General features: G+C 48.7%; 1 protein-coding gene across 19 annotated transcripts in view; it reads left to right on the forward strand.

Annotated features, from left to right (window-relative positions):
• Positions 1 to 21,880, forward strand: part of CACNA1C (calcium voltage-gated channel subunit alpha1 C) — a 585,430-nt gene that overhangs the window by 244,526 nt on the left and 319,024 nt on the right. The window lies entirely within an intron of this gene.

Raw genomic sequence — 21,880 nt, forward strand, 5'->3', positions numbered from 1 at the left:
CGGCTTGTCCCCCCCTGTGGACTCGGAGGACGGGCGTGCAGGGGCCCTGGGGCGGCAGGGGGAGTCAGGCCTCACCCACATTTCGGGGGGGAATGTTTCTGTTCTTCATCATCAGTTTTTTCAGAATTTCTTCAGAAGGGATGTTGAGGGAAGGACTCAATGAGGCAGGGAGAGAGAAGGAGGATGATGAGGGAGGAGAGAGCATGGGCAGAGAATGGGTGGGGGCAGATGGTTCCGAGGATGAAGGCAGTGCCGTGTGTGAGCTGTCCTTCCTTCCCAGGGAACACGGTGATCTCATGGAATCTTATTAATACTTCGGGTTTTTAAAAAATTAATGCAAATTCTAGAACTTTGATTAAGTAAGTCTAAACTAGGGCCATAGCAATGCATATTTTAACAAGCTTGTCTAGCAGTATTGATGGAGATATTTGGGGACCACACTTTGAGAAGCACTGAGCCTTCAGCTGGGCCCCTGAAGTGCTGGATTTTCAAAAACCCCAGCCTTTTTTCCCTGGAAAAAGCAGGTTCTGTGTCTCCTTAGAGGGGCCGCCACTGCCCTGAAACTACAGGCACTGTCTCCCAGGAATTGAATCGGGCGCCCCAGCTCTAGCTCTCCTCATGCTGTGTCTCCTGGTAGACACCTTCCTGCCCCTCCCAGTGTCCGTCCTGGCCTCGAGGGCCCCACCTGTGTGTCGCCACTTCTGAGGCCTAGCTGCATCGGTCAGCCCGCAGAATTTGCCGCCTGAAACAGAGCCAAGTGCGGCACTTCATCAGTCTCGCCTCGTTTCATGTCACTCGGAATGGCTCGTGGCTGGCAGGTACCTGGGAGACAATCTAGTCTAATCGTCCTTAACCGGATGTGCCTCAGCAACTCCTCAGGAAGCTTTCTAAAACTGTGCCAGACCGGGCTCCGGGAGGCTCACGATTTGGTGAGCATGCTTTGTAGGGCTGTGGCAGACACATCAGCCGCCTCTAGCATTCACTGTTGCTTCCTTCGTCCTCTGCCCAGGACGGAGCTGGGACGGGGGCAGCTCTGGCCGCTGTCTCGGACTCCGAGCACGTGGAGCATCTGGTCGCTATGAACTGTGTAGAGTCGGCTGTTCACCTCCAGAGCTTGACATAAGAAAGAAGCAATAAGCCTCTATTTTGTTTAATTCACCAAAAAGAAAACCCAGGCCTACTTCTTGAGATTCAAGTCCAGGATGTTGAATTCTTTTGAAGAGTTCCCATTTGTTGACCTCTTGCTTTTCCGGTAGCTTTATAAATTGGTTGCAGTGCTACCCACTGTGCTTACACTTCCTTTGCAAATCTTACAAAGCGAAACACACTGCCAGGCATTTACAGTAAACCAGCAAACACTCAGTTGATTGAGCAATTTATTGATTAAGTTGCTCATCTTCCTCTTTCTACTCAGAGATGGGTTCATCAGTGGCATCAGAAGTTTCTGGGATGCAGTTCTGATTCTATCAGTACCTAGCTCTGTGGCCTTGACAGTCGCTGCTGTCCACTGTACAGTGACAGCTTGGACAGTGACCACACTCTGTCCGTGTTTAACGTACCAGGAGACGGCGTGTGGTGCTGAGAGGTGTCTGCGTGGTGCGCAGCCGGTTGGTTAGGCTCACCTTGTGACGCTGCAGGTGGAAGCATGACTAGGAAGTGGATGGAGTTGGGGGCTGATGCAACAGTGTAATTAGAAGAAAGATGATGAACTTGGAAGGTCGCCTTATCACAAGCAAGGTGAAAGTTCAGTTGCCTCATGGTAAGTGCTCGTAAAGAAGGATGGAGTCAAAGGTTAAGAAACATCGACATGACTAAACCTGGGAACGTGGAAACAGCGGGAGGTGAGGTTACGCGAGAAAACTGGCGCCTGGGTAGAAGCCCTCAGTGGCCCTCTCACCTTCCTTCGTTCACCTGCGGCCTCGCATCCCGAGTAGCCAGTTCACAGGATGAGATCATGGATTACTCTGTCGGAGGACACATTTTCCAGATGCCCTAGATAAGGGGCCAGTTCTTTGCAGAGGAAAATTCTGATAGAACTTCAGCCAAAAGAGCAGTTTTGTTAGACCTGTCACAGAGGCAAGGCTGCTTGTACCTTTTCTCCCCATGCACTGGGAGTAGAGGGGGTGCTGGCTGTGATTTCTCTTGACCCCCAGGTGACCCCTGAGCTGTGAAGGGTCACAGACACAGCCTGGATCCCTCCGTTCTTTCCCCTTGATACCTGGGCTCCCTGGGGACACTCAGCTCTCTTTGTGGGACAGTTTCTGGGTCTTTGTGCCAAGGTTTAACATTGGTTCCCAGGATGTTATCATAGCAGTGTTGTCACTAGGATTCTAGCATTTTTGCCCCTTGTTTTATTTTAATTTGTCCAAGTTGTCACTTAGTTCTGACCCCAGAATGGGTTTGTTAAAATGAGACAAAGAGATGGATGGACTAGCCAAGCTGAACTCAAAGTGTAGCCCTGACTGTCAGTCTGCTCTTGGTCATTCTCCCTAGGAAAGGCATTAGGAATCCAAAGTGAGCATTAGTGAATTGTCACTCTTCAAAACAACACGCACAGCTCCAGTATGGAAAACACAGATGGGCACATTGCTTGGCAGGTAAGTTTTCGGAAGCTGGGAACTGAATCAGTGAATGCCACTTGGTCCGTTTTTGGGCCGTTTATTTACCATCTCGGTGCAACTAGACAATGATGTTTAGATGGGGGCTTTTATTGTGTTGGCTCCAATTAGAAAGTCATGTTTGGTTGTTGCTAATGCTTCTTCATTGCGCCATTGATCAGCTGCAGTGTACGCTTTGGCAGTGCGGGTCGACAGGGCTGCTCAGCACAGCCTCCGCAGAATGACTGAGAACAGTCAGCGTCTCATCTGGGACCTTGTGGGATTTATCTGTGTATGAACCAGGTGAAATTAAGGACTGCTTGTTGCCATCCTTGTTCTATTTTTACCTTCAGATTGAATCTTTTCAGGAGCAACACCAGTATGGGCATTAACAAAGTTAATGGACATTAACAAAGTTTGCCTTGGGCACCTCCTGGTTTTGTCACAGAGAACTGAAGACCCAGACTAGTAATGTCAGTATAAAATGGCTTCTTGGTCCCTTTGGCCACCTTGTGAATGTACAGATACCACAGGCTGGGTGAGGTGGCTCACGCCTGTAACCCTAGCACTTTGGGAGGCTGAGGTGGGAGGACTGCTTGAGGCCAGGAGTTTGAGACCAGCCTGAGCAACATAGTGGACCCCATCTCTACAAAAAATCTAAAAGTTAGCCGGGCATGGTGGCACACACCTGTAGTCCCAGGTATTCGGGAGGCTGAGACAGGAGGATCATTTGAGCCCAGGAGTTTGAGGTTGCAGTGAGCTATGATGATGCCATTGCACTCCAGCCTTAGTGACAGAGCGAGACCCTGTCTCAAAAAAACAAAAGCCAAAAAACAAACAACAACAAAAAAAACCCCCAAAATCATTATAGCCTCTGATAGGTGCCACGGTTCTAATGACACATTCGGTCTCCAGCCATTTTCTCTGCCAGCGCCATGTCCTTTTCCTGTGTGTAGCTTTGGAATGGTTTCGATTAGTGGAATAAACAGCATCAATAGTTTCTACTGTTTAATTATTATAATTTTTCACACACGTGGAACTCTGTAGTACTTGGCCACATTAGGTGCTCTGTGTTGATATGATCATGCTGTTTGTCATACTCAAGCCCAACTTGCTCCTAAGGAAGGGCTTTTCCATCTGCGGTATCGGTGCAGCTGCGGGGGCAGGGCACCGCTCAGCAGTGTGGAGGGTCACCGAGGAGGCCTGTCCTCACTCCTGAGCACAGCTCCTTTGGGCCTCCCATCAAGCAGGCATGGCCTGGTGTTGCACATGCCACACAATCTACCTGACTTGTCACTTTAGGCTCTTCAAGTCTTACCTCCCCCACCCACCCCCAAATATTCTTGATTTTAGCACTGTGGCAAAAGGAAAACATTTTGTGGAGCAGCTGTGGATGCTGGGTGGTGTGTGAGAACGGGGATGTGGTAAAGAACTTTGCGCGTGGGGAAGATGCAGTCTGATGTGCACTTTATGAAGTTTACGTTGCAGGAGAACAGAACTGGAAAGGGACAGACCTACAGCAAAACGTGGGCACCAGTCTGGTGGCTGCGACATTACCGTCATGGTCTACACAGTGAACAGACATTCCCTAAGAGTCCCCAGGGAAATGCCAGGCTGCAGAATGGCACGCCACTTCGCATGGGGCCACAGCGGCTGAGTCTTGTTCCGCAAGGACTGGAAGTCTGTTGCTGGGGCAGTTGAGCTCCAGATGGGATCACATTAGTTGGTTTACATTTTTTAAGGGCCATGTTGTTTGAAAATACATATCTTTAAGCACTAGAAACCCACTCAGTGTGGTGAGAAGCTTACAGGAACCAGAGAAGACTAGGTGAACAGCCGGCTGGCATCTTCCCACTTCCCCGGGGTGCGCACACGTGTCCTGGAAGAAAGTGGCCGGCACCACACGCCCTGTGTGAATGGCATCCTCCCTCCCTCTCCCCTTCCTCCCTCCCTCTCCCCTTCCTCCCTTTCTCTCCCCTTCCTCCCTCTCCCTCTCCCCTTCCTCCCTCTCCCTCTCCCCTTCCTCCCTCCCTCTCCCCTTCCTCCCTCCCTCTCCCCTTCCTCCCTTTCTCTCCCCTTCCTCCCTCTCCCTCTCCCCTTCCTCCCTCTCCCTCTCCCCTTCCTCCCTCCCTCTCCCCTTCCTCCCTCTCCCTCTCTCCTTCCTCCCTCCCTCTCCCCTTCCTCCCTCCCTCTCCCCTTCCTCCCTCTCCCTCTCTCTTGCTGGAATTTGCATAAGTTAAAAACACAGGTGATGAGACTTGGCCTGAGCAGGAGATGCCGGGAAGGACCCACTTTCTGCAGGGGCTGTGCCGGCATGGGAGGGCCGGGGGTGGGATCTCGGGGACATGTTTCTGAACTGCAGTTTCCCATCTGAGAGATAAAGGGGTTAGCATAAAACAATAAAACAATTCTAAAAATGATAATTACTAACATTTATTGCTACTTCCACATGTAAGTAGCATTGTAAGCACTGTAAGTGTTGTGACTCCTTCGACCCTCAGAGATGACCTGCGAGCTGGGCACTGTGACTGTCCCCATTTGACAGGCAGGAAAGCTGTGGACCTGGGCCAGACTGTTAGCCAGGAGGCTGTTTTTCCAAGGTTCTAAATTAAGTGAGATTAGGAGAGAAAAACAGTTTTACCCTATAACCTTTACAAAAGACACTTGGCCAGATGGAGATACAGAAAGCAATTTCTAGAAACAACAATGATAAATCAGTGATGAAGGGAAGGATTATATAATAGATGGTGCTAGGACAATTGGTTAGCTACTGGGAAAAAATATCAAAGCAGTTTGGATCCTCATCTCATACAGTTTGCCACAGCAGATTCCAGGTTGATTAAATAGATTAATGGAAAAAGAAGAAGAAAATAGGAATATCAAATCTCTGAGGAGAACTTTAATAGCTCAAAACAGTGGAAGAAATTACAAAAATTGAAAATAGTTCCAATTTCAAAAGATTAGAAATCTCTATATCAGATGTAAAAAAGTAAACAATAAATTTGGGAAAGTACCACAAATGTATTATTTTTCTTAATATCTATATTTGAATGTATATCTAAAGCAATAAGAAATACAAAGATTCTGATAGAAATATGGGCAAAGGATCCATACAATACCCTGATAACACTTGGAAAAATGTTCAGCTTCAGTAGTAATTTTAAAAATTATAATTTAAGAAGAAATGCCTTGTTAATATGATTAGATTTGTACATGCATATTAGATATACATATGTGTGTGTGATTATGTGCATAAACACATACAGTTTCTAGCTCTATTACTGCTGGAATAACTTAGAAGCAATGATACTCCCTGTAGCAAAAAGCAAATCTAGCATCCAGATCTTGGTTTCTAAATATTGTTCTTTATTAAAAGGAATCAAAGGCAAAGTTAGAACTTCTTGCAACCTCTGGCACCAGAGAGTGGAGCTCACAGGAGACTAGGACATATCAAAGGGTTCAGGAACCGGCTCCAACAGACTCCCACTGGCTAAATCTGAGACAGTTAGAGGATCAAAATAAATAATGAGGTTAACAGATTAAATAGGAATCCATGAGTCTATACTGATCTGAGTAAGTTAATGAATAAATAAATGGGTGAGAATGAGGAAAACTTTTCCTTAGGACATGATGCCAACTAACAGATGTGGAAGGAGCAATGGAGTTAGGAAACCACTGCCTGACCACCACACCATTGCTTCAGAGAATCCTCAGTGCATGCTAAAACTAGAAGGTGAACCTTTAATGAGGAATTCCTCATTAAAGGAAGAGAATTTAATTTAATTTTAATTTTAAAATTTAATTTAAATTTAGTTTAAATTTTAAAATGCAATTTTTAATTAAATATACTTTTTAAAATTTAATTTCTATTCTTTTAATTCCTCATTAAAGGAATAGAATGTTTGCATAAATTACTTAGTAAATAAATAGCAACCTTATAGTGGAGAGACATGGAGACCACTTTAACCAAGTGGTCAAAATTAACCTCCCCACTATGGGACGCACTAACATCACGCACCTGCCCATGTGCTCTCCTGAGATGGACACAGCACCACTGCTGTGGTGTTCCTCCCATCCAAGATGCATAACCTTAATCAGGAGGAAGTATTAGACAAATCCAAACTGAGGGATGTTCTACAGATATCTTGGTTTGTCCTTTTCAAAAATGTCAGGGTCGTGAAAGACAAAGAAAGACTGAGAGAACTGTCTCAGATTAAAAGGGGCTAGAGAGAGATGACAGCCAAGTGTAATGCCTGATCTTGGATTGAATCCTGGACTCCATTTCTTTTTTCTGTAAAGGACATGGGTAAAATTTAAGACCCACAGATTAGATACAGTATTATAACAATGTTAATTTTCTGATTTTGCTAATCATACTATGTGAGAATGTCTTTGTCGTTATGAATACGTACGTACTGAGTATTCAGGCATAAAGGAGCATCATGTTTGGAACTTAGTCTAGATGATTCAGAAAAATATATGTATTTGTGCATGTGTGTGGATATGTTCCATACGTGTAATTATTGATCCATTGAGAGAATGCTAAAGCAAGTATGGCAAAATGTTAACGATTGGGCAATCTGGGTGAAGGGTATATGGGAGTGCCTTGCATTGTTCTTGCAACTTTCCTGTAAGTTTGAAATTATTTCAGAACAACAAGTTTAAAAAAATTGAGTGCTCTATTTTGCCTCTTGGATTAATGAGGATAAGCCATTGGAGGAGCAGGAGGGTAAGGGTGAGGCGGAAACAGCTTTCAGCCCTGTCGGCCGGAAGGCCTTGGCCAGACTTTTCTGGAATGCAGTTTGCCAATTTGTATTGAGAACCTCAACAATATTTCATAACTTTTAGCCCCGCTTCCGCTCAAAGAAGATATGCAAAAATCCGATGATTTATGCACAAATACCTTATTGCAGTGTTACTTCTAAAAGTAAAAAATTGGAGACACAAACACTGTTAAGTGGGGAGCTGGTAGAGCCCACCGCGGAGCATGGTGTGCCCATCGGATGATGTCCTTGAAGAGTGTTGCTGTTACCATAGCAAGATGCTTATCTTACAATGTCCTGTGAAATAACAGAATAAAATGTGCATGCGGTAGAATCTCAATTACATTCAAAATATGCATTAAAAATCTGGAAGAAAATAAGCCAAAATGTTAAGAGTCCACTCTTGTAGCATTTCTCTCTACTTTTTAAACGGTTTTCAGTAATTGCATATTTTTATTATCAACAAATATTCTCAAGTTATCAAACAACAACAAAGTAGCAATGAAATTTTGAGTCTTCCCATGCACATGAGAAGCAAGAGTAGGTACCGTCCTCACCCCCAGCCACGAACAGCCCGCTCGGACTTGGTCCTGGAGAAAGGGGTGAAGACTTTGCGGGGGAAGAGGGTGGGCTGCTAACATCAGGGTGACAGCATGCAGTGGGACCACCTGTGGGCCATGGTGGGCTCTACAGAATCTCATTTAATCCCCCAGTAGATAAAGCAAACTGAGTATTGGAGAGCTTGAGTGTCTCCCAGAGGCCAACACGCAATGAGAAGTGAAGCCAGGGTGACTCTCGGCCAGTGCATGCTCTGAACTCCAGTCCTGACTGTCCTGGGTCATGTCAGCAGTGGGTGAACTCAGGGTGCTGGTCCTTACCTTCCAGTCCTGACTAGCCGCCTAGTTTGCTTCCTGCTCTCTGCCTCGATTTCCCCAAGCTGTTAAGTAGCAAGCATCCTTCTCCTTTTTCTCCTGGAATTCACATCCCACAGTGGCCTAAGGAGAAGGTGAAATGTTTGCTTAAGTGCAGGAGACGTTGCCATGTCGCCAGTCTCCTTCCAAAGGTGATACACTGAGCCTTCAAGCGGCAGCAGGTCCTGTTGTTGGAATGGTTCTCTGACACCCCAGGACCGTAGGGAAACAGCAGAGAGAGCCGTAGGTTTGCCCTCAGGAGGCTTTCTGACAGCCAGAGGGAATAAACGCAGAAATAAATTACACAAAGACACCATCCACTCCCTCCCCAGAGAGCCTTGAGAAGAAACGCCTCACGTGGTGCGGCTCTCTTTGGTGTTCAGGGTGCGAAGGCACAGGGCACCGCCTGGGTTCTCACGAGGATGCCGCGAGAGAGACACTTTAGGAAAGGACATGGGCTCAGAGAAAGCAAGTTACTTGCCTTTGGTCCTTGGTGACTAGGCCAGTCTTCTGACGTCTAGGCCCTTGTCCCTTCTGCAGATAGCGCGACGCTGGGCAGAGTGGGAGACCCTGCGTTGTCACGCCCCAGGGCAAGGGGACGAGCTAGATCGGTTTCTCACACTGCTCGCTGCCTCGCAAGACGAGTTTGCTTCCAAGAGATGGGCCCTCCGCGGTCAGACACTTTCCTCCTTCAGGTCACCCCCGCCTGGTGGAAGAGAGTTACGCAGGGTGGACAGTGTGGGGAGGCCCCGTTGGGCTGCGCGGTTGGGCACTGTCCCGACTGAGGACACTGCTGGAGTGCAGGGGAGCTAAGGGCCAGGGACAGTGTCGCCACGTGGAGTCAAGAAAGCTCATTCGAGGCTCAACAGGACAGGGGTGCTGGTCCACTGGGTGGCTCAGCCTCCACTGAGCAGGCCAGGCAGGGGCCCTGGAGAGGAAGTGTGCTGGGAGGCAAATTGTGGTTCAAGTGCTGACTTCACGTCTTAGCTGTTTGACTTCCAGCAAATTCTTCAACTTCAGTGAACCTACGTTTCCTCAGCTGCGAAATAAATGTAGTATTAAGCCGTCCTGTAGTACACGTGCAGGATTAAATGAGATGGCAAGGACCAACCACCTGCCACTATCAACTCTCAACAACTTTATTTCCATCCTAAATTAAATGGAAATGCCATGTTTTGGGGTTTCCATTAGGTGTTCAAGAAAGACAAGCCCATGATTCCTTTTTGAAATGTCCTAAGCTGCATTTCCGGAGCCCCTCCCACTTTTTCTTCAAGCTGTTCCCCCTAGACCCATACAGTGCCCCAGGGTTAAGGCACCCACTTCAGCGACTCTGACACATGCTTTCAAGCTAGTGGTGGCCACTCGCGAGCCCCAGCCTTGCCCTGAAGGTGCTCTGAGGTTGGCAGCCCTGCTGTCCCAGCCACAGGTAATACCCTTCCCTTTGTCCCCGACTGCCAATGTGTGTCCGTGACCAGCTGTCGTCCCCCTTACTCAACTGCAGCCTCACTGTGGCTGCTGGGGATTTGGGCTGGGTTCTGCCAGTGGCCCAGTGATTTATGTCCCATCGCCCAGTGATCTGTGCCCGCAGCCTGCAGCCTCCCACCTGCCGGAAGTCACTGGGAATTAAAAACTCTCGTGAAAGCAAACAGCTGTGATTTATGATGTCAAGAGCTGTTTCCTTCCTTTTGGAGAAAGTCTCCAGAGGTGGTTTTCTCTAGGTCATCTGCTCTGTGGCAGATCATATTAGCTAAAAAATGACCTGAAATGTAGAAAGATTTACAAGTGGAGAAGACAGAAAGGCATTTTCCCGTGAGCAGCTGCCTATCTGACGGAGCAGGGTGTGCACACCCGGGCTCCCTCCTGGCCCTGGAAGGCAGGTCTGCTCTCCTCTCTTCTTTCAAACTCCCAGCGTCTGAGTGAATGACAGGGTGAGGCTGCAGAACCTGGGTCAGGGCCCCAGCCCTGCCTCTGAGCATTTCTTGCCCACCCCGGGCATCTGAGTCTTATCTGTAGACTGGGAGTGATGGTGTCTGCCGGACCTTGTTGCAAGATGCTGTGAGGTCGGAGGGGGATAGCACATGCAAGCCCACGGTAAACTCGCAAGTGGACATTCCATATGTGCACGTAAGTGTTGATCGATCAGTACCAGTCTGATGGCGAGCACATGTGGTGCTTGTTTTTCCATTCTTGTGACACTTCATTTAGAAGAATGGGCTCCAGCTCCATCCAGGAAGTAATAGTCATGGGGCTTCGGGCAGGTGGGAGGGTGGAGGAGGGGATGGGTAGATTCACACCTAATGGGTACCCCGGTTTCTGGGGGATGGGCACATTTGTAGCTCTGATTTGGGCAGTGCAAAGGCAATTTATGTGACCAAAGCATTTGTTACCCCTGTAATACTCTGAATTAAAAAAAAAAAAAAGTATTTAAAAAATTCTCAAGTAGACATTCCGAGTGAAGTAAGTCGTCACGACTTTTGCCAAAAAGAATACTTGACAGTGGTATAGATGTTTTTCCCCAAGAAAGGAGGCTGAAAAAAATCAAGGTCGATTCTAAGGCTGTTCAAGTACAAATAGTTTGCAAGTAGTGGAAAAAGCTATAAAATTTTAACATAGGGAGACCTCAGAAGCCTTGAAAGGAAATATAAAACTACTCCAAAAAAAACAAAAACCCTGAGCATCCTCTTTGTTTCTCAGTGACAATTTCCTGACTATTTTAAGCCACATCAGTTCTCAAGGGAGAAACGAGCAAAGCATGGATGAAGTTTCATTTCCCTACGACTGCTGTGAAAATCCCCCCATGCTAATTTAAGGACATAGCATTTTCTAATAAAAACAAGAAGTCCGTCTTTCTACCCATTGGATCTGTGTGTCTACCTCGCTGATTTCCACAGGAATGGAGACGGCTTTATCAAATTTCTGATGGTGTGAACGGGGACAGTTGTCGCCCTGTGTGACTTTCATGTCAGAGGCAGGGCAGTCGTTTTCTAAAGAGCAACATTTGTCTCTGCCCTATTTGGGGGCCCAGGTACATGATTCCTATTTTTAGCAGCTCTGGGGTATTGTGAATCCGAGATTTCAACCACCAGTGAGTCAGAAGGTCTGGCTGCCGGCGCTGTGTGACTCAGATGGGCAGGAATAGTCTGTTCACCGGGAGATGTGGGTTTAAAGGGGAGCTTTTGTGCTGAGTGAAAACAAACGTTTAAATAGAAATCTGTTGCCCTCTGAGAAGGTTCTCCCCATCCCGGAAAGTTCTCAGCTCACACCCAGGGTAGAGCCACTGCTGCCGGCCTGGGAAATGGGGCCAGCCCACTGGCCGTGTCCTCCAGGGCGTCGTGGGGAGGAGGCTTCTGGGTCACATGAGCCGCCCACCGGTAGACACGGTGGGAGGAAGAAGTGAACGGGGCGCGGTGCCAGGCAGGTGAGGGCACAGGGAGATTTTACTCTCCGAAGAATGTGAAACTGGAAGAAAAGGTGGCCCCTTCTGAAAGAGCAGAAGCAACAGATTGGTGTTTTCTTGGTTAGAAATGCCGTGGGGTTCATGCTGTCCAGGCAGACATGCAACATACGTGGGAAGCTGGCTGCGAGCGGGCCCTTTGCCAGGTACCAGGGGAGCGACGCCCACCGCGAGAGGCCTGCAGACTGGCGGGAGGGAGAGAAGCAGGGAGAGAGGCAACTGCCTGAGGTCCCTTCCAAACCCGAGGTTTTCTGATTCCAGGTGGTCAGGCGGTTCCGCACTTCTGTGGTCTCCGAGAGGCTCTGCTCCTCGGAGGTGGACGAGTCCTCAGGGCGGACCAGGGATACACAGACACGGGCAAGCCAGAACCGTGCGTGCGCCTTCCGCACCTTCCCCCAGGCCTGGACCCCTTGGGAGCCGAGCACCAGAGTGCAGGCCCCCTCTCGTGTGGCCTGAGGGTCCCAGCAGTCGTGAGCCCCCAGCACCACCGAGTAGAGATGCTTATCTGACGCTGGGATAGCGTGTTTCAGCTGCTGTTTAGATTTTCCAGTGTTCCATGAAAGCCCCTGAATCTCTTCCCTAAATAACAAAGTCCTGTCTGGGTATTTGGTGAAATGTTTGGAATGCTGGGTTCAGCCGAGCTGAACTAAGCTGCTGACAAAATACTGTCTCAGCCATTTAATAATAATAGCTAACATTTGTATAGCACTCTACAGTTTAACAAAGCACTTTAAATGCACCCAGCCTCCCTGGCTTTTTGCAGCAGCCCTTTGAGACCTGGGGGCAGGGTTATCATGTGCATTTCACCCATGAAAAACGGGCTGCCCAGAGGAGCCAGTGACATATGGCAGGGCCCTGGCTGGCTGGGGAGGCTGATGCAGGACTTTGACTCCCGAACCAGAAACTCTGCCCTTGGCCAGCTTCTCTGAAAGCGGCGGTGACCACACCCCCGCCTCTGACCCCAGGCTTGGTGTCTGCCTCTGGTCTCAGCCCCGTGCAGTGTCACACACAGTGACTTTCCCAGGATTACGTTACACTCTCAGCACTAGACCCCGCTCTGCGTGGCCTGGTCCTGTCCCACTGTCCCAGCCTTCCCCTCACGGTCACCAACACGCATTCCCTACGGCCAGGCTGGACTCAGTTGGCGCACGCTATGTCAACTTAGATCCCGGGGCTATAAGGAAGGCTGGAGACGGGCAACTCGTTCTTGTCTATTGTAGCCTCTTTGATGTCTGGCCAGAGGCCAATTAATTCACAGCAAACTCCTTTTGAATCAATAAATCAGAGACTCTGTAAATGAACGAAATGGGCATCTGGGTGGCCATAGCAGCATCACCATGGAGTCGAGCAAGAAGCAGCCCCACAGTGGGTGTCTTGTGGATAAGGAGCTGCCTGAGATAGAGCCCAGGGGGCACCAGTGGACACACACCGTCAGCAAGCGCTGGCCGTGTTGCTCAGGATGAGCTGGCATGCCAGGAGTGTCCTCCCACGCCTACCCAGTGGCAGCTGGTACAGCCAGAGCCCTGACCACCCTCCCTGCAGCCAGTGACCCTGATGACAGTCGGCTCATCTCCGCAGCTCTCCTGGCAGATGCCAAGACTGGGTGAGGCCTGAGGTTTCAGGGTTTTGGTTGGGCAGGGGAGTTTGAAGTGGTAACTTTGGAGCAGAGAGTGACACAGTGAGGTGGGCTTGTGCATCCATGGCCCAGGCCAGGGAAGCATGAGGGTGTCGCAGCCTTGGAGGGGCACCCTGGGAAGTGCTCACGGCCTTGCCCTGGGCCCAGGTAAATGCAGGGAACTTCCCTCCCCCAGTGCCTTTCCCCCAGCGCCCCCCTAAACCGTATTACACTGATCACTCTAAACCACCTTAACAGGTGTTATGGGCTAACTTGATTATCTTACTATGAATTACAAATTGTTTTAAGTGAAAAAATACTTTTCTCCCCCCATACTAGTAATACATTTATTTTAATTTAGGGAATAATTTTAAAAATTATAATTACACATCATAATTGCTTTATGATGGGGATATATTCTGAAAAAATTTTGTCAGATTTTGTGGTTGTGCAAACATCTCAGAGGGCACCTACACAAACCTAGATGGTGTAGCCTACCGCATGCCTAGGCTATAGGGTGCAGCCTGGTGCTCCTAGGCCGTGAAGCTGTATAGCATGTTTACCATACTAAATATTGTAGGCAGTTGGAACACAGTGATAATAAGTATTTGTGTCTCTAAACATAGAGAAGATACAGGAAAAATATGGTGTAAAAGATAAAAAGTGGTACGCCCCCGTAGGGCACTTACCACGAGTGGAGCCTGCAGGACTGGAAGTTGCTCTGGTGAGTCAGTGAGTGAGCATGAAGGCCATTGCTGTGTGCTACTGTAAACTTTATAAAGACTGTACACTTAGGCTACACTAAATTTATTAAAACAATTTTTTTTTGGTAATAAATTAACCTTAACTTACTTTTTACTTTATAATCTTTTAAATTTTTTTAAACTTTTTGACTCTCTTGTAATAACACTTAGCTTAAAACACAAACACGGCTGAGCCCAGTGGCTCACACTTACAATCCTAACACTTTGGGAGGCCAAGGCGTGAGGATTGCTTGAGGCCAGGAGTTTAAGACCAGCCTGAGCAACATAGAGAGACCCTGTCTCTACAAAAAATAGAAAAATTAACTGGCATGGTGGTGCGTGCCTGTAGTCCTAGCAATTTGGAGGCTGAAGAAGGAGGATCACTTGAGCCCAGGAGTTTGAGGTTGCAGTGAGCTATAATGATGCCACTGCATTCTCTAGTCCAGGTGACAAGGTGAGTCTCTGTCTCAAAAAAAAAAAACAACCCACAAACACAGCAGTACAAAAATATCTTCTTTCTTTACATGCTTATTCCATAGGATATATTTTCTATTTTTACACATTTTATTTATTTATTTATTTACATACTTTTTAAATGTTTTGTTATAAACTAAGACACAAACACACACGTTAGCCTAGGCCTACACAGAGTCAGGATCAAGATGTCACTAGGGCTACAGGAATTTTGCGGCTCCTTGTAATATTATGGGACCACCGTCGTATGTGTGGCTCAACATTGACCAAAACATTGTTATTCGGCACATGACTGTATGACATAATTATTATAGAAAAACTAAATGACGTATTAAAAAAAAGCAAAACCTCATCCAGAATTTCAGACCTCAGGGACAGTACTATCTTTTGCGTTTGTATCCTTGCAGTCTTTACCCTGCAAATCTAGAAATACATACTACACATAGTACCGTGTAATCTGTGTTTTTTCTTTAATTACATACCAAGGCTATCCTTCTGGGGCATTCAGTATGAATCTCCAGTATTGTTTTAATATTTACCTAATGTTGAATTATATGAAGATTCTGAACCAATTCCCTGTTTGGAGAGCAATGAGGAGGTTCTCACCGGTTTCAGCAGTGCTGTGAAGAATAGCCATATATACTGTCACGATACATAGTGACACATATGATAATTTTATCCTGTATTACCTCTTTTGCAGTTGTTTATTCTGATGATGGATCCTAATAATGAGATTTATAGGTGGAAAGTTATGCTTTTTGCTATATTTCTCCCAAAGGCACTTAAGAAAGCTTGTCCAAGTCTAAATTCGCAACAGCAGAATGTGAGAGTCCTGGCCTCGCACCCGTGCCCACTCGCTGAGCATTATCTCTACTAATCCAGAAAGAAAAAACACATAAACAGGATATAGCACTGGAAAATGCTCTCTGAACCAACCCAATTCTTTCAAAACACAACCCAAGAGCCACCTGTAAAACCTCTAACAAAATGTGGCTGGACCCAAGCCAGAAGCATCCTTATTTCTACCTACTGTTAAAACGAACAAAATTCCAATGTAGCAAAGGAATTTGCAGGGTTCCTGGAAATGTAGTGAAATGGGATTACTTTGATCCATATTTGAAATTTTCTTGAAGAAAGAGATAGTAATTGCTCAACAGTTTAATGTATCCCTTGGGGCCTTTTTTCCCCCACACCTGCTGCAGACTTTTAATGAAACACAGCTTTGGGCCCCTGCAAGACCATGTCCAGAGGTGTAGGGTGAAGCAGGAAGTGCACTGGCCCTGGAGTTGTCACACGTTACCTTTGTCACCTCAGGCCCCTTCTCGTCCTCACCTGAGGTGGCTTGGGGCAGCCAGGAAAGAGCTGGGCATTGATTAGACTGTCCGAGTTCCTCCCCATGCACTAGCTGTGTGACTTGGGCAAGTGATCTGTGAAATGATTTCGCTGTCCCCTGGAATGTGGCGAAGATTAGATAACATGCTAAGTGCTTGGCACATGATAATCGTTTTTCCTTTTGTCCTTTTCCTTTTTCATCTGTTCAAAGGAACAATGAAATTATCTGATGCCTAAGAACCCTTCTAGATCTAATTTCCTTAGGATTCCAAGCCAGCACAAGCGAGGCCCTGCCTTTGTGAGCATAAATTTCAGAGTCCATAGCATCCTCTTGCAGGATGGCAACGCTCATGCTGGCCTCACCTCTCGCGTGGGGACCACAAGCCTCAGCACCCACGTGGGGGCCATTGGCTGCGCAGTGCTGCGGACTGCGGCACTGTCCACACGTCTGTAGCAACGTCTGTAGTTCTCGCCTCTGTGGGTTTTATCTTCCCGTTTAGAAAATGAATTTCTTGAGGGCAAGGCCATGTCTGTCATCTCCTGTGTTGCTTCCCCACCCTCAGTAAGTCTGAAACCAGCATGAGCCTGTGTGGTGGACCCACATTCGTGGCAACTGATTGGTCGCTAAGGAGTTTGGCAGGGAGTTGACTTCAGGGGTCAGCCTTACTGGTCCTGGCTGTGACATCCTCTTGACACTGGTGGATCCCAGCCCATCTGCAACACTCCCTCTCCAACCCGCACTGGGCTCACAGCTGCGGGCAGCTCTCCCTGACACCCTTGGCGGAGGTGCTCATCCCGCCATGCGCGGGCAGGTCTGCCTGCCCTCGGGTGGAAAGCATGACGGTGCGGATTGGAGCCCAGCCATTTGTTAGGAAATAAAACCAAACGCGCAGTTTCCAAATTGTAGAGAAGGCGGATGACTCATGAAATACTAACCACTTAAAAATTATTGTCAGGAGTGTCTTCCCTTTGTCCCACTGAGCAGCAGCATCTGGCGGGGGACAGCAGGAGTGTGATTGCCCAGGTAATTCCAGCTCCTCACCCGCCCTGCAGCAGTGCCCGGGTCCTCAGGCAGGGCGCAGTTCTGTTTGAGTTTCCACTCTCTGCACGTAACTGACGCCTTTCCTCTCCCCGCCTGCACTGTCACTTGCAATACAAAGGAAGTTGATCCAGCCCCAGTACATCCTGAGTCCTCTTTGTGTTTTCAGCGCTTTGTAAATTCACCATAGGGATTCATTCATCTACTTCTTCATTCAATCAACAGATACTTATTAGCGGGGTAATAGCCAGTTGCTTTGAACAAAGAGTTTTTCTTTCTAAGCTCATAAATGTGACCATGCCTAGCACAGTGCTGACACATTGAGATACTCAATACATTTTTTTGGAGACAGGGTCTCACTATGTTGCCCAGGCTGGACTTGAACTCCGAGGCTCCAGTGATCCTCCCACTTCACCCTCCTGAGTGGCTGGGACCACAGGCACATACCATCATACCTGGCTCCTCAATACATTTTTAAAAAGCAACTCTTAGGGTTTTTGAAGGGGCTGTGTCCAGGATGAAAACCTCACTGCCTTCTTAAACAGAAGGCACTGAATGCGATTTAATCTTTTCTCGATCCTCCGAAGCCGTCACCTGGAACGCCAGTGTTCTGCTGGGATGCGGCCACAACTCTGTCCCGTCGGGCTGTGCAGGGTGGTTTGCGCGTGCATTAAAGCAGTCCAGTGTGTTACCTTCGTGAGCTCTGGTGTTTGACTTTTATAGTTTCTCCCCATCCTAGCAGTGAAACTGAGGATGCTTTTTTGTTATTCTGTCAGTGTGTCTCTCTGTAATAATGAGCATCTTACATTTAGCACTTTACATGTGCATCATTTTATTATTTAGTCCTTACATCAACTCTGCAGGTTAGATAGGATCATTTCCAATTTGTTGATTAAAAGAGAAAACAAAACAAAACAAAAAAGCCCCAAACGGAAGCTTGTGAGAGCTAAGCAACCTGTGGAGGCCACGTGGCTGTGCGGGAGGCAGTGGGACCGGCCGAGTGTGCTGACTCCACCGGGCTGGCTCTGTGCCAGCACTCTTCCTGGCTATCGCAACACCCGGCCTTCCTTCTGGCTTGGTACTGGTCATCTGCCGCAAAGCTGGCTGAAATTGGGTGTGAAATGGCTGGGTGAAGGTTTAAGAGGCTCTCCTCTGGAGACAGTGTTTGAGACTGAGTGCATGGGCTTCGTGACCTGTCTTTATTTGGCTGTTCACAGACCTCTTTCTTCTTTTTCTCTGCTGTGTAAGCAAGGAAGATGGATAGCAGATAGGGTTGCCAGATTTAACAACAACAACAAAAAAAAAAAAAAAACAAAGAAGCAGCAGAACAAAACCAGGTGCCCAGCTAGATTTGAATTTCAGAGAAACAAGAAATAAAATTTTTTTATTGTGAGTATGTCCCATGTGATTGTTGGGACATACTCGCAAAAGTCATTTATCGTCTGTCTGAGGCTCTCATCGAGCTGGGTGTTCTCCATTTCGTCTGCAGCACCAACAGCAGAGCTCTGGCTGGGTGGGCAGTCTCTGCACGGTGACGACAGCAGTGCCTTCGGTGGGAGGGGGCTGGGAACATAAACTGGTGGGTTGCAGAATCTATAGTGTTAATTAGATAACGCTTCCTGGAAAAGATGGATCTTGAGCTGCTGTTTACACAGCAGTAGGGAAATGGCTTGGCAGCTCGCTGGAGAAGGAGCTATTCATATGAAAAAGAACAGCAAACTGGAAGAGGCCGTGGCTCAGAGACACACGCACAACCAAACAAGGGTCAGTTTACTTTGACTATAGAAGTAAATTACTTTTCAAATGTAACAATATTTCATCTCCTGCCTAAGGTAATGATCAGTTTGGTTCCTGTATGAAAACAGAGAAAATGGGCCTCCTCCTTCACACACTCAAAGTTGATCTGACCGTGATTGTTTGAAAATCTTTGGTTCCCCCAGGCAGAAGATCTAAGTAGAAACCCTGCCTTGAAAATGGAATTAGGTCACTAAAGACATCTTCTAGGCAGTTCAGAATTTCTTGAAATCTAGGATATCATTTTTTTCCCCATAATGTCTTCTTGAGATTGCACAAGTCACACTTCCAAGGCTCGTTGCTACCTGCTACTGGGGAATTTACCGCGATGGTCCCAGGTAAAGGACATTTGCGGGATAGGTTGAAGTTTGCCAGCCCATGAACTGGAATGATGCGGCAGAGAAAGGGCCTTGATTGTGAACTCCTCCTCCCGCTCTGCACGGTCACAGCGCCTTTACGAAGGTGCTCTGGGATCAGGTAGGATCCTGCCTGGTGCCCCTGTCTGAGTCTCTCCCTTCTCTCTCTTCCTGTTTGGGTGTGTTTACATTACAAACCCACAGACCAATCTACTCCCTTTTAAAATTTATATTGAACTCATGTCTTTGGGTGCTTATCATACCAGACGCATATGAAAATGCACAGTCCCAAACCTCCCTCCTCAGCAGTTTGCTGAGGGCCGGCTCTGCGCCCTGGCACAAGGTCTCTCTGCCTGAGTCCCACGGCACACCCAGCACACAGGTGAGGACTCGGAGGCTGAGGCTTCAGGGACGTGCCGAATGCCCACAGCTGGTGGCAGCAGGGTTGAGAGCCAAGCTCACGCCTTTTGACTTTAATGCCATGCTCCTACCTGCCCAGCCAAGACAGCCGTAACAAGCCAGGGGAGGGCGGCTGGTGCCTGGTGGTGGAATTAGATGGTTTACTCCTGGTTCTTTAAGGAATATTTACTTTGATGAGCATGTGCTGCCGCCCCAAGAGACTAGCCTCGGGGTTTTCCTAGCTTCACAGAAGTGTGGACATCGATTCCAGCCTTTCCCAAACATCTCTGGCCTAGAAGGGAAGCTGGGAATCACGCAAGGTCAAGTTCTCTGGAGGTGAGCCCCGTGTCTCTGGGTTTGAGTAAGCTGGAGAGGAAGTGCATGCTCAGTCAGAGGCAGGAGGAAGCCGAGGGGGTCCCCTTGTCACCAGCGGGAACCTCTGAAGTCCATGAGAGGGCTCAGTCCCGCTGAGCGCAGGATGAGGAGGTCTGTCAAGTGCTTGCACAGTGTGCAGAGGTACAGGGCAGTTTGTGAGCGTCTGGGGTGGGGGCATCAGACAGGGAGCAGTACTGTGGCGCCAGTGCCACTGTAGGCACAGGCAGCGCCACCTGCATGCCAGGCATTAACCCCTAGGAGCTGGATCCCAGAGAGGCCCTGGGGCCCTGGAGGAAGGGCCATGGGGTGGGAGATTCTTGAGGGGCACAGGGCAGTGGCTCCTAACCAACCAGTTCCCAAGTACTTTAATAGTGTAAGTACTCAGTTAAGTACTAAATACCTTATTGTACGTAACAACTCAGTAACCTTTACCAATAACCCTAGAAACGAGATTCCGTTAACATCTGCATGTCACAGATGTTGAAACTGAGGCACAGAGTGGTTGAGTAACTTCCTTAAAATCTCAGCTAGAAAGTGGCAAGGCCAGATTGGAAGCATCTGCTTGGTGTGGAAGGCTGTGCTCTTAATGACACAGCACTTTGGCTCCTTATGCGAATTGTCCGCTGCTGTCCCCGAGGGTTGGTCTAGGCTGGCCACGAGAAATAGTTCACTCCAAAACGGCAACCTGGAGGTGACGGAACAGGTTGGGTTGTATCTTTCAGCCCTGATCATCTGTCCCTGACATCCTAACAAGGAGTAGGGTGTGATGTTTATGCATTTGAACCTTCAGGAGTTTTCCATTTTTCACTGGGCCAAATTCCAAACCTGCTTGCCCTTCTAGGGCCTGCCCAGCTACATGAACCCCCCACTAGCTGACGCCTACCCCGTCTGCAGAGGAGCTCAGGCGTGTGGCGGCAGCCGGGGCAGAGGCCAGGCCGTGCTCAGGATGCACAGCCTGCCTCTGTGTCCCATCCAGAGTCGCCGCAGCCACCTCGGGGGCCACCAGGGAGCCCCGGGCTCTCCGGAAACCTTCCCGAGACCTGGCTCCCGTCTGTGGGTGGAGCTGAGGAAGGCTGGAGCATGCGTGTGTGTCTCTCTGTCTCTGTATGTGTGTCTCTGTGTGTGTGTCTGCGTGTGTGGGCAGGACTGTGCTCCACCCCCTTCCCCAGCTTGGCCGAGCTCATGTCTGATAGGTCCTAGTGGAAACGTGTTCACTGTCCGGGGCTTTGGGACAATGGGCTTGCTATTGTTTAAATCTGGGGCACCAGGATGAGATGTCGGGCCTGTGTCAGAAGGCCGTGGCCCAGTCAGGTCATCGGTGGCCTCTCCGGCCTGGCGCAGCGTGCACCTTGGAGCAAGTCACTGGCCTGCCACGACTGGGGCACGACCCCTTGTCTTCCACCTCACCAAGTGCAAGTTTTGCTGGGGTCAGCAGGGGGTGACGGGAAGGCCTTAACAGGTAGCATTTAGAAATCAGGAGGCAAATGTGACTTGGGCAATAAACCTTGAGTTTTGTATCTGCTTCAGACAAGAATATGGAGTCCCGTGGTCAGATACACACAGCGCGGTGTGTGGCAGTCAAGTCCTCGCTGCCCTCAGGGGCTCTGTCGGGGGTGGCGTGATCCCAGCTCTCTTACCTCCACAGCCACATCTGTGCTCGGTGTCTCGCCTGCTCCGAGTGCAAGTCCCCAGCCCTGCCAGGACGCAGGCCGCGTGACCCCTTCCGGTGAGCGCCCACACCGCCTCTGCAGGGCCTCGCCCCGTCTCAGCCGTCTCTGGTCTCGCAACTCCTTGCTCCCCTACGTTCCTCGAGGGCAGAACCCCTCACTCCTCGCAGAACCCCAGAGGTACGTGAGCCTGCACGTGTAGCAGCTCGTATCCAGATGGATGGATGGTTGTGCCCTGTGTCACCTCCGCACCAGCTCTGCACCTGCCCCGCATCTCCCAGGGGGAGTGAACTGGGTGCGACTTGGCCGCGGTTGCCCGTCTTACAGACCGTTTCATCTGCGTGTGAGAGCTGTGTGCCGG

This window comes from Eulemur rufifrons, chromosome 16, assembly GCF_041146395.1.
Source record: "Eulemur rufifrons isolate Redbay chromosome 16, OSU_ERuf_1, whole genome shotgun sequence".
NCBI lineage: Eukaryota > Metazoa > Chordata > Mammalia > Primates > Lemuridae > Eulemur > Eulemur rufifrons.